The sequence below is a fragment of the Triticum urartu genome, chromosome 4A (genome assembly GCF_056163025.1).
Source record: "Triticum urartu cultivar PI428250 chromosome 4A, HENAU_Tu73, whole genome shotgun sequence".
NCBI classification, from domain to species: Eukaryota; Viridiplantae; Streptophyta; class Magnoliopsida; order Poales; family Poaceae; genus Triticum; species Triticum urartu.
Window position 1 is genome coordinate 60,111,421 of NC_141876.1, and position 12,230 is coordinate 60,123,650.

The window sequence follows — 12,230 nt, forward strand, 5'->3', positions numbered from 1 at the left end:
AACCGTTTGTGTTTTCTTCCAGATGTTCTAATGTATCAAACGATGCCATGATAGTTGGCATTCATGCTTCAAGTATGACATCAGCTCAACCATCGCCAATAGTCTTCTTTCTTGCTATCCAGGTCTTAAAAGAGCAGAAAATCTTTGAACAAGGGGTGGATGGGGGTACACGGTTTGGTCCCCTGTGCAGAATAAAACAGTTATATGATACATAGGCTAAAATTTTCAGAACTGAAACACGGGTAGGTTCCAGTTGTGATTCCAATGTACAACTCCAATTAGTATTTATTCCCACCGGCTGTATATACTGCCTATAATCAACATACCTATTTTGTGGAATTTTGATCAAATTTGTAATGCATGGCCTGTCAGCTTATATTGTTTATCTTGTTCATCTGTGAGCCCAACTAAACTAATTCCGTCATTTGTATTTGATTGAAAAATAGCATGAGCTTACGAGTTGATTTCACATATTTATTTGACAAGCCCGGTTGTATTTGGCAACCTCTTGCTTAATTTTCAATTTGGCCGGCCTATTGTTTAGTAGGTCTGATATCCCACGCCATTTGTACGAGGACCAAAGGATTATTGTAGTCTGGATGTGTGCATCCTCTTTAACTACCAGTCTATTATGATAACTGACAATAAATTATTATGGCATCCAAGGATTTGTACCCTGACTATAATGCTTTGCCATCACCTTAGATTATGAGTTTGATATTTTAGGAATCGTGTTACTTAGAACAACTTGATAAGGTTATCTGAAAACCAAGATTACACACACCCTGAGTTTTTGGATAGACATGAGCAAGTTGATTATGATGTTATCTTTTCTGCATCGCATGGACGCCCTGCACTGCCCCCACCAGGATTGCGCTGCCTTGCCCTGCCTGAGATCACCGCCGGCTACATCGCTACGCTCCTCATGGCCAGGTAAGAGCCTAGGCCAAATAACAAGCACATCTTTGTGATCTAATTAAATGTGCCAATGTACAAGTACGTACCATCCTACAAATATTGTTGTCATTGTTCTTCTGTTGTCAGTACGACAAACAAAAATCCATCCAGTCCACGACCTCCTCCTTAGTGCACGATGGTGATGTGTGTGTTGTGGTCAGCCTGCAATGGCAGATAGTTCACAGTCCCAACTCAGTCTGTTGTCATTATACCCCCCACATTAGCAACATATAACCCTTGTTCTGGTTTATTTTCAAGAAGGCAGAAGCAGCAGCAGTAGGCGCGGCCGGAGATCCCGGCGCCGCCCGCCGAGAAGCCTGCGACTGATGACGATAGGAGCGAGGACATCGCCAGCCCGGACACCCAGCTCACCTTCCCCGAGGACGATGAGCATGACGAGGCAGCGACGATGGACGGCGAAGCCAAGGCCAGCGTGCAGGACAAGGTGAGCCGCCAGGCCGCGAGATCGGTGGGGAAGAACGACATGGAGCAGCTGCCATAGCTTAGGCTAGGGCTTAGGCGCGCCGGACGCAAGCGGTGCTACCCGCAATAGCTCTCGCCTTGCCGATGGTGGTGGAGACGGCCTCGAATGGCAGACCGCATTTCACCATGTGTGAATCATCTACGTGAGGAGCGGCGGCGCACAAGGAAGTACTGGAGAATGGGGAAAGATAAAGGAAGAGCCCTCACGGCGAAGCACAAGGGAGTACTGTTTTTTAGTAGAACACAACAGAGCACTAGAGATGGTGTATGAAGATGAGTTAGTGAGTCCATCTGTGTACGTTAACTATTTTGTTTGGGCCAAGCCCAAATAGGTAAAAAAAACTCTTCTCAACCAAAGAATCAACTATCTGTAAAACTTACCCAAAAAATGTCCAAACAAAATTAGCACACAAAAATAGTTTTAAAACATTTCAAAAAATATGTTTGTAATTTTTAGAAACACTTAAAAATTCCCCCCCAAAATCACTTTTTACTAGGATACCATTTGGAAATATACAACAGAAAAATCATTCTTTAAAAAACATCTATTAAAAATGTTAATTTACATAGAAATGTTCCAATTTTCATAAAAATGTTAATTATTCTTCAAAAGGTGTCACATTTTGTATGAAAACATTAACTTTTATTAAGGAAATTCCCACGTACAACATTATTATCAATGTTTATTAAAATTAGATACAAAAAATTATGCAAAAGACACATGAAGCAGGTTGTGCTCCTTTTGTTGCCCGGTGCAACGCACGGGCATTTGTACTAGTAGTGAAAAACCATCACATCACATGTGTGTGTCCCGCATAACTGTCACCTTTTTATTATTATTGCCAACAAGCTGGAGTGTCAAATTTGTTCTAAAGTTTTTGTTAGAAACTACCACATTATGCTCGTGACCAGTTTAGCCAAACTAAAGGCGATTATCACACCCGTGGTCCACCCGTCAGGGCTGATGTGGCAGGAAAGTCAACTCCGTTACGATGGATCGTTAACTTGATCGTTATGACAAATGAGGCCCACATGTCTGTTTCAACCCTCTTCTCCCTCGAAACATTTTCACTCTAGGACATTTCATCGAGCGGCTAGTACGCGTGCCAGAGCACGGGCTGCTTGTCCCTGACTCCCTGCCGTCGTTTGCTACTGGCCGCCTAGGCACTTCCCCTCCGCTGCCCTGTGTTGTCACTGCTCGCCGCCATAAGCAGACACACGTACCTCCACTCCTCGCACACCACCACTCGATCCCGTCCACATCCAACTCGTCCTGACGCCCTAGCTCTACATCTTTCTCCATGTAGCGAGATACGATAAGGGAATACTGGGACGGACAGCTTCTGCTCCATATACCATGAAAAATGGAATGCAGCCAGTAGACTGGTTTGGTGTTGTTCTCAGGCTCCAAAGGACCGAGGGAAGTTCATTAATCCACTTTCCATCGTCCTTCTCCAATGATTTATACCGCCGAGCATCCAGCCGTTGGCCCATTTGACCTGCCCATTGGAGTGTGTGCCATAGAAGCAGAGTCGTGTTTGATACTACGATCACTGCAATAATGTTTGAACTTCTTGGCTGTAATTTTTCCCATTGTCTTTATAATGTTGTGGGGCATTACCGTAACGGTGTATGATGTCAGATAAAAAATTGATGGCTGGTTCAACAGCTTGACTAGTTATCGGCTTGATTCGATCCACTTCGTGAACTTGTCAACCGCTACAAGTAGATATCTAAATCCCTTTTTGGCCTTCTTCAGAGCTCCAACCATGTCGAGCCCCAAGACCACAAAAGGCCATGCAATTGGGAGAGTTTTGAATATTGTAGCTGGTAAACGACCGACCTTAGCGAAGCGCTGGAGTCCTAGGCAGTTCTTGACTATGTCATCTACGTCTTGCTCCGCCATAAGTCAATAAAAAACCATGACAGTAAGCCTTGCTCACCAAGGTCTGAGATTCTGTGGTGGTGTCCGCAAGTGCCGCCATGGATATCAAGCAGGATTTGTCAGTCTTATTCAGGAGAGACGCAATGCTAGAAGACACGACATTGTGCTTGTATAACTCTCCATTGTGCTCAACGTACGCTAAGGTGAACTATGTATCAGGCTTCTATCTTGTCTGCGGGGAGCTCACCTCGATGTGATAGGCCAGGATGAGATTGGTCTAGTGATAACCCACAAGTATAGGGGGTCGTTTGTAGCCTTCTTCGATAAATAAGAGTGTTGAACCCAAGGATGAGCTAAAGGCAAAACAAATATTCCCTCAAGTTCTATCGACCACCGGTACAACTCTACGCACACTTTAATGTTTGATTTACCGGAAACAAGTATGAGACTATTTTGCAATGATAAAACTATGAGTACTTTGCGAGAATAAAACTACGGATAAATTGTAAGGTAATAAAAGTGGATAACTTTTGTCAACAAGAAAGTCATTTGTCCCTAGGCAATCGATAACAAGTACCGTAATCATTCTTGCAATTTTACATGAAGGAGAGGCATGAGCTAACATACTTTCTCTACTTGGATCATGTGCACTTATGATTGGCCCGTAGCAAGCATCCACAACTACTAAAGATCATTAAGGTCATGAAACCTAACCATAGCATTAAGTATCAAGTCCTCTTTACTCCCATACGCAACAACCCACCTACTCGGGTTTAAACTTCCGTCACTCTCGCAACCCACCATAAGCAAATTATGAACGCATTGCAACACCCTACAATGAGGGCCCCTCACGTTTGCGTGAGACGGAGGGCACCGTAGGACAGCACCATAAATAAAATATACAATCATACCAACCAAGATCACGATTAACCCACGTGTCGGATTTCGGGTTCCGGCAGACCCTTGAGGTTCGAACACTGGGGTGCGCGCGGAGATTTCGCCTCCTACCTACTTGCACCCCTCCGCCTTGCTAGGATCTAAACTATGGAAAGAACAACACAAGAGATGCAGGGTTTATACTGGTTCGGGCCACCGTTGTGGTGTAATACCCTACTCCAGTGTGTGGTATGGTGGATTGCCTCTTGGGCTGATGATGATGAACAATACAAGGAAGAATAGCCTCGCGAGGGTCTGTTCTTGGCTGGGGCAATGAACTGTTGGGAGGAGCTCAGTCACCTTTCTCTCTCTCTCTCTCTCTCTCTCTCTCTCTCTCTCTCTCTCTCTTTCTGATCTTCTCTATCCTTCCAACCCCCGGCTAGCTCTCTTCTCTTCTCCGTCTCCCTCTGCCTCCCTTTGCTCTGTGGGTGGCTGGTCCTATTTATAGAGGCCCTGGTCCTCTTCCCAAATATCGAGCGGGAAGGGAGCCAACAATGGCGGGCTAATTTGAAGGGGGACAGCTAGTACTAGCTACCTTGACAAAAGTAGTCTTCGCCTGCGCAAAGCTCTGGTGATGACGCCGTCTTGGGCTCCATGGTGACCTCCGTCTCGTAGTCCTCCTGGTCTTGGTCTCGTTGCACCGAAATGGCAACCTTAGCCTGATGCCTCGGTACTCCGCGGCTGCGCTTGCCCCCTTTGCACCAAAGAGGAAGGGAGGACACTGCGCGGGCTGGCACCCGCCTGGCGCCCCCGGTCGTCATGGCTTGCGTCACGGGCACCTCGTGAGGTACCCCGCCTTGATCTCTCCGCCTCCTCATGAGCCAGCCTGACGAGGCCGCGCCTGCGGAAGCTCCGTGTCGTCCGCCCCGCGAGGCTTGGCCCCTCGCGAGGGTCTTGGGTTTGTGTTGGGGAAGACGGGCCGTGCTGGGCCCCCCTTCGAGCCGCGCCGCAGGCCGCAGGCAGGCAAGTCTGGGGACCCCCGTTCCCAGAACACCGACAATAGCCCCCGGGCCCAAGGCACGCTCGGACTTGGCCGTGCAGGGAGGCGGAAGGGCAAGGGCGAAGCGCCGCGGGCCCTAACAGCCTGCGGCCTTGGGCGCCGCGTGGCGGTTGGTTGGATGTGGGTTCCCTAGCAACCGTGTGAGTTGATAAAGGAGCGGCGTCCCCCTAGGCTTTGCTTCTTGCTTTCCCCGGTTGCTGCTCAGATCCCCTTTCTTGCGCCTCTCCTTCCTTCCTCCAAAATTTCCAGATCCACTCCGACCGTGTGACCTAGGAAGCCATGGCGCCTCGTCAGCCCCCGGCCGTAGCTTGGTACTCGTCTGCCCTGGACCCGCCGAACGTGTCGGAGGCGAGCCTTGCCTGGTTGCGCCGAATGGCGACGGCGCGGGGCATCAACGGGGTGAAGGTGTTTAAAGCCGGCTCCGCCATCCCTGAGGGTCAAGGGAGCACCTTCTATCCGCTCTTCGTAAGTGCCATTGCTGTTGGCCTGGTGCCTCCCTTCTCCGAGTTCTTCTTCTCCGTCCTCCGCCACTATAAGCTACAAGCCCTGCATCTTCACCCCAACTCCGTCCTTCTCCTGGCAATCTTCGCCTATTACTGCGAGGCTCACGTAGGGGTGTAGCCCTCAGTGGCCTTGCTGCACCATTACTTCTACCTCCGGACCTCTCGTGGTACTGCTTCCGCGTGCGCGAGCTTCGTCGCGTACGGTGGCGCCATTGCCATTTCGAACCCCGGGAAAAGGATTGAGGGCTTCAGGAGCAAGTGGGTCTTGGTGGATGCTGGGCGCATCCAACCTCGGCTGATCTTGCCCACGGAGCAGCCCACGAGCTCCAGCGATTGGGGTCGAGCGGAGCTCACGGACCCCCGCGTGAAGCTAATGTTGGAGAAGATGGACGCGGATCTGAGGCCGGCCAACATGGCGGCGGCGAAGCTAACCGGCGCGTCGCTGCTGAGGGAATTCCTGGAGCACCAGCTGGCCCCGCTTCGGCAGTATTCACTTCCGATGTGGAGGCCCCGCCCGAGCCCCGCAGCCTTAGCCGATGGAGATCTGGCTGCCGTCCTCCAATCTCTGGTCGGGGGCGATGTGGCGAGGTTGGCGGGCGCTCCTACGCCCTTGTTCCTCCGCGACGACTGGGAGCAGGTAGTGGAGTCCATGCCCGTCTTCAACGGGGATGGGCCCGTGCCCGTGGAAACTCCCGAGGAACCGGTGGACGTGCCCTCCGACGACTCCAGCGAAGAGGAGGAAGGAGGGGAGCGGGGAAAAGGGTCTGACTCCGAGGCGACTGACGGAGAGTCGAGGGGTCCCCTCCCCCGGCGCAGGTTCCGCGTTCTCCGCATCTCTCCGAGCGATGACGACGAGGATGACGACGAAGACGACGACGAGGACAACGACGAGCAGGACAGCGGGAGCTCGCCCCCGACCCCGAAGAAGGACAGGACCGGGCTGATCTCCCGCGGGTCTGCCCCGGCCTCGGGGCGGACCGCAGATGCGCCTTCCGCTCCAAGCTTCCCGAGGTTGACCCTTGCAGCCGGCTTTCAGGCTTCAAATTTGGCCGGAGGCCGCTTGAGCTCACTGGCGACGACCCGTAAGCATTCGATTCTTGTATTTATCTCTTGCTCTTCTTCTGAGGCTTGACGTCCGCATCTCTTGGGTAGGCTGGCGCCCACCGCAAAGAAGCCGAAGGGGGCTCCCGAGGTTCCATCCGTGGCAGCGCTTCTGCCCGTGAAGGAGGGTGACCGCGACGCACAGGCTTCTCCTGCCCGGTCGTCCTCGCGAGCTCAGCCCCCACGGCCCAAGTGGCTCCCGAGGTGCTCTTGCCTGTCATCGCCACTTCAGCTGTCGAGGCGCGACGGACTCCGCCTCAGGATGCTGCGGCCGCGCTGCCGCCTTCTCCTCCTACTCCACCGGCCGCTGTCTCTCCGACTCCTTGTGCCGTTCTGGATTGTGCTGTTGCTGAGCTGGACCGACTGTGTCAGAATATTCTTGGCGCCGACCCCCGCTTGGTGGCCGGGCGCTTGGAGCTGGCTTCAGGATGGGTTCGCCCCGACGCTTCGATTCGAGCGGCGCTGGTCCAGGCCTCGACGGCATGCGACGAGGAGAAGTAGGCCGTCCTTGAAGCGAAGGCTGCTCGTGATGCAGCCCTGGGGGAGGTGGTCGACGTTCTTGGCCGTTGCAAGGCGCTGGAGGGCGAACTGCAAGGTTTGTGGGACCAGCTCGCGAACGAGGTCCGCCTTCGCCAAGAGCAGGAAGAAGGCGTGAAGGCTCGCGTGGCGGCTCTCAAGGAGAGGGAGGTTAAGCTCAAGAAACGCTGCGACCGCCTAGGCGCGCTGGAGCAGGAGTTGGGGGCGAGGAAGGTCAAGCTGGACGATGAGGCCCTGATTCTTGCTGAGGACCGCGTGGCCTTCGCGGAGATGGAGGCGAGGGCTCGCTCCTCACTGAGGATGCTTTACGACAGCGGCCTGGAGAGCCCACTGGCTGGCGCCGAGGACGGCCCCGCCAAGCTGCTTCCCTTCTTGGTTCACGCTCTTGAAGATGTCGCCCTTGGCCTTGGCCCCGCGGCCGAGGCCGAGGCGCGTGTCCTGTCTTTTGCAGCAATGACGCGGGTCCTCACCCACATCTACCTTCGCGATCCCGGTGTCGACCTCGACAGCCTGCTGGAGCCAGTGAGCGGCGAGCGTGCCGCTGCCGAGGCCGTGAAGGGTCGCGCAGAGGCCCTATTGGGGAAGTTCCGGGCCTTCAGCACCAAGCCGAAGCAAGGCGCTGCCGACCCCATCGCTCCGTGAGGCGTACCCAATCCGCGCTGCTCCATCACCAACAAGTGACTCTGTCGCGGCTCCTGCCCTGCCTTTAATTCCTGCACATGTATCATGCCTCGGGGAGGCGTTTAAACTTGCGTTTGGCATCGAGATAACAGTGTGGACTGTAATATTTGCTTTTGAATTCCTTGAAATTTGCGCCTTTCCTTCCTACTTGCTTATGTTCTACGCCGGCAGAGCCCGGCCCCGCGCATGCCTCACCCAGCGTTGGTCCCGACCGGAAACCAGGACGGGGCCAAGGAATGAGGGGCCACGTGACAAGTTAGGCTCCTGAGTCGCGATGCAGAGGAGTCCCCCTTGGCGCACGAACAACAAGTAGGGAGGTGTGATGCGGGTGGATCTACCGTTCTACGTCTGCAGAGCCTGGCCGCGCGCGTGCCTCACCCAGCGTTGGTCCCGACCGGAAACCAGGACGGGGCCACGGAGTGAGGGGCTACGTGACCAGTTATGCTCCTGAGTCGCGATGCTCAGGAGTCCCCCTTGACGCTCAACGGCCTTCGTACCTTGGCTCCGCTCGGGGAGAGACGCGCGACGAACCAGGCCCGGGGGGACCTGGCTGGGCGGTGTGCGTCTGGGTGTAACCCAGGCGCAGCCCCCGTGCCCAGCCCCCTCGCGCGGCACTCCCGAGGGGAGGCGTTACGATGAGGCTAGACACTGAGCTCTGGGCTCCCTGTGGTTGGTGCGGCCCGGGGGCCACCCTCAGTTGTTTATCACCAGCGCGGAGCATAGCGCTACCGTATGTGTACGGGCATAGCCGCTCCTCGGCAGTGTCGTCATCCAGCGCGGAGCATGGTGCTTCCACTGGTATGTGGGAGGGGCCCCCCCTCCGGGAAGAGCCCCCGAGGCGTGTACAGCCCCGCCCTGACACGTGGCTGGCACGGTAGGGCCTGGCGAGGTGTATCTGGGCACCCGTGAGCCAGCGCGGGACTCTCAGGGCCCTACCTCTAGGCGGGTTGCGCCTGGCACTGGGCCTTATCTTGTGATGTGTCCCTGCAAATTTGGTTAGATGTCGGCACTCTACGTCCTCGGGTCCCGGCCCTCGAGCTGGTCTCAGCTGTCGCTGGTATGCCAGGTCGCGATGCCATGGACAAGGCCAGAGGGTGAGGGCTGGAGAGCCAGTAAGAGCCCTGAGTCGCGATGCTCAGGTACCCCCCCTTTAACGTGCAAGTGGTCGGCATGGAGAAGAAGAGGTGCCGTGGACCGGCATCAAATAATCAAGCATGGTGGGTCTAACGCATAATCGGAAATAAACGCAAACGGGATACATGCCGCTGGGCCTGGCCCGAGCGGCTTGGGGATCATGCAGCCCGAGGGGTGCCCCCAACAAGGTAAGCTAACAACATGGAATAAAAAAGGGATACACGCCGCAGGGACGGACCCACACGGCCTGGGAATAATGCAGCCCTGGGGGGCGCTCCCAGCTGGAAATAAAACTCAAAAGACGTCACCTGATGATGTTGAGGATGAAGGAGCGTTGATGTAGCAGGCTCGGTGGGCTGCGGGAGCCGATCCTCATGAGCCCCCAGGCCCAGGGGCCTCGGGTGGCTTCGGAGGCGCTGGCGGCTCCTCACGGGCCATCTCCATCCCTGCCAAGGCTGCGGAACGCCCTGCCTCTCGTGCCTCCGTGATGCCCCTCATGAGGCGCTGGTACGTGTCAGCCGCGCTCGGCAGGCCGCAAGGCATGCGAACGTAGCTGTGGGGTGGGCCTCCGCAGCGCCCCACTCGCGAGGGCCAGAGGCGCTCCAGAGAGGCGACTCGGTTGAGCCCCGGTATGTCGATGCAGACGCGCAGCCCACCATCCTCGCCTGGATGGGGAGCCACTGCTGGTAGGCGGCGGCTGCCTTTCATGACTCTTGACTCCTGTAGCTCCTGAATGGCTTTGCTGACGAACTCCTGAGGGTCTGGATCTCCTTGCCTTGCTCCTTCTTGAGGGAAACGTGCTTCGAAACACGCCTCCATGTGGTGCCCAAGCGCCTCCCTCGTGACCCTAGCTATGTCGGTGGCCCTCCAGGGGAGAGCCCCCGAGCCCTGCCTGAGGAGGGCGCTGGGCGCGCTTTCCTATGCGATGGAAGGAGGTTCCCCCTGGGCAGGCGCGGGCCCAGAGGGTCCTGCCTCCTGAGTAGTCGGGCCGGACGATGTCTTCTTCTTCTTAGGGGCGGTCTCGGGAGGCCTCCTGCTTCCACGATCCGGGTCTTCCAGTGACGCGGCCTGAAAGGCTCGTTCCAGGGAACACACGGCGTCCTTCTCTTCACATGGCACCGTGATGACTCCGCCGCTTCCTGGCATCTTGAGGACGTTGTAGCCGTGGTGAGTTACGGCCATGAACTTGGCCAGCGCTGGGTACCCAAGGATGGCATTGTACGGCAGGCGAATGTGAGCGATGTCGAATTCGATGAGCTCGGTGCGGTAATTGTCGCGTGCCCCAAAGGTGACAGGGAGGCGGACCTGCCCAATCAGGACCGTGGAGCCGTTGGTGATACCGGAGAAAGGCTTGGTTGGCTGAAGCTGGCTATAGGGCACTTGGAGGTTGTTGAATGTTTTCACGGACAGGACGTTGATCCTTGCACCGCCATCGATGAGGGTCTTGGTGACCACCACGTTGCTGATGATTGGGGAACAAAGCATCGGGAGAACTCTGGCTGTAGCCGCACACTTGAGCTGATCTGCTGAGCTGAACATGAAGGCGCACGCCGACCACCTGAGAGGGCGCGTGGCTTCGAGCCTGGGGAGGACTGCGTTCACTTCGCGGGCGAACTGCTTGAGGATGCGCTGAGAGGCTGGGGCTTGTGCCCCGCCCAGGATGCAGGCGATCGCGCGCGGCTCCTGAAAGCCCCCAGCCCCCTCGTCCTTGTGGCGGTCCTCGTTTCTCCTTGGCTACGGCGGCAGCGGCGGGAGGCCTGCGTTGCCTTGCGGGCGATCCTCGCGAGGCTGATCCCTCCAGTCTCCCTCGCGAGGCGGGTCTTGCCAGCGTCCTCGCGAGGTTGATCACGCCACCCTTGGCGCGGGCCACGGTCTTCCCAGCGTCCTGCGTTCCTTCCTCCTCCTCGACCATAGCCCCGGTCACTGCGGTCAGGGCGACGGCCGATCCTTCCTTCTCACACGGCTTAGAGCTCTTGACGTTCGTTGGTGTTCTGGGTGTGGAGGTCGTGGTACACACAGTATCGGCTGCCCTTGGAAGGTTCGGGCTGATCTCTGCCCCGCTTGGTGTCTGGTTCTGCCGCGAGCACGGCAGCCCCCTTGTGCTTCACATCCTTGGCCTTGGGCTTCTTATCTTCTGGGTCTGCGGCAGGCAGCTCTAGGAGGGAGAGGCGCCCTTCCTCGGCCCTAGCGCACTTGGTTGCCAGGTTGAACAGTTCCAAGGAAGTGCACAGGTCTTCATGCATCGCCAGCTCCTCCTTCATCTTGACGTCGCGCACGCCGTCGAAGAAGGCCGAGATGATGGCCTCCGCAGTCACCTTGGGAATCTTGAGGCGCGCGTTGTTGAAGCGCTAGATGTACTTCTGCAGGGTCTCCCCGGGCTGCTGCTTGATGCGGCGCATGTCGCTCACGACGGGTGGCCGGTCGCGAGTGCCTTGGAAGTTGGCGATGAAGCGGGTGCGCATCTTGTCCCAGGAGGAGATTGTGCCTGGAGCCAGGTTCAGGAGCTAGGTGCGGGCCCCGTCCTTGAGTGCCATGGGGAACCAGTTCGCCATGACCTTCTCATCTCCATTGGCAGCTTCAATGCCCAGCTCGTAGAGCTGGAGGAACTCCGCAGGGTCAGCCGTGCCGTCGTAGCGAGGAGGCAAGTCTGGCTTGAACTTGCCGGGCCACGCGACGCTGCGTAGCTCGGCGGTGAAGACGCGGCAGCCTGCTGTGGCCACGGGAGGCCTTGGGTGACGGGGAGCTTGGTCTTGCATGTCCCCACGCGCTGCAGCTGGGAGCAGCACGGGGTCTTGACGCGCGGGGGCAGGAGCATGGTCGCGACGTGCTGGAGCGGGGAGCGCCCGGGCAGCTTCTTGCGGGCGAGGGACTTCTTGACAGCTCTGCTCTTGCTGCGCTGGCGCCTGACGAAGCGGGTCCCGCCCAGGGGCCACGCGCCTTGGAGCCATGGCGCCTTCCTGAGGAGGAGGCGGACGGGGCGCCGCCGGAGCTTAATTGCCCACGCGGGGCGGGG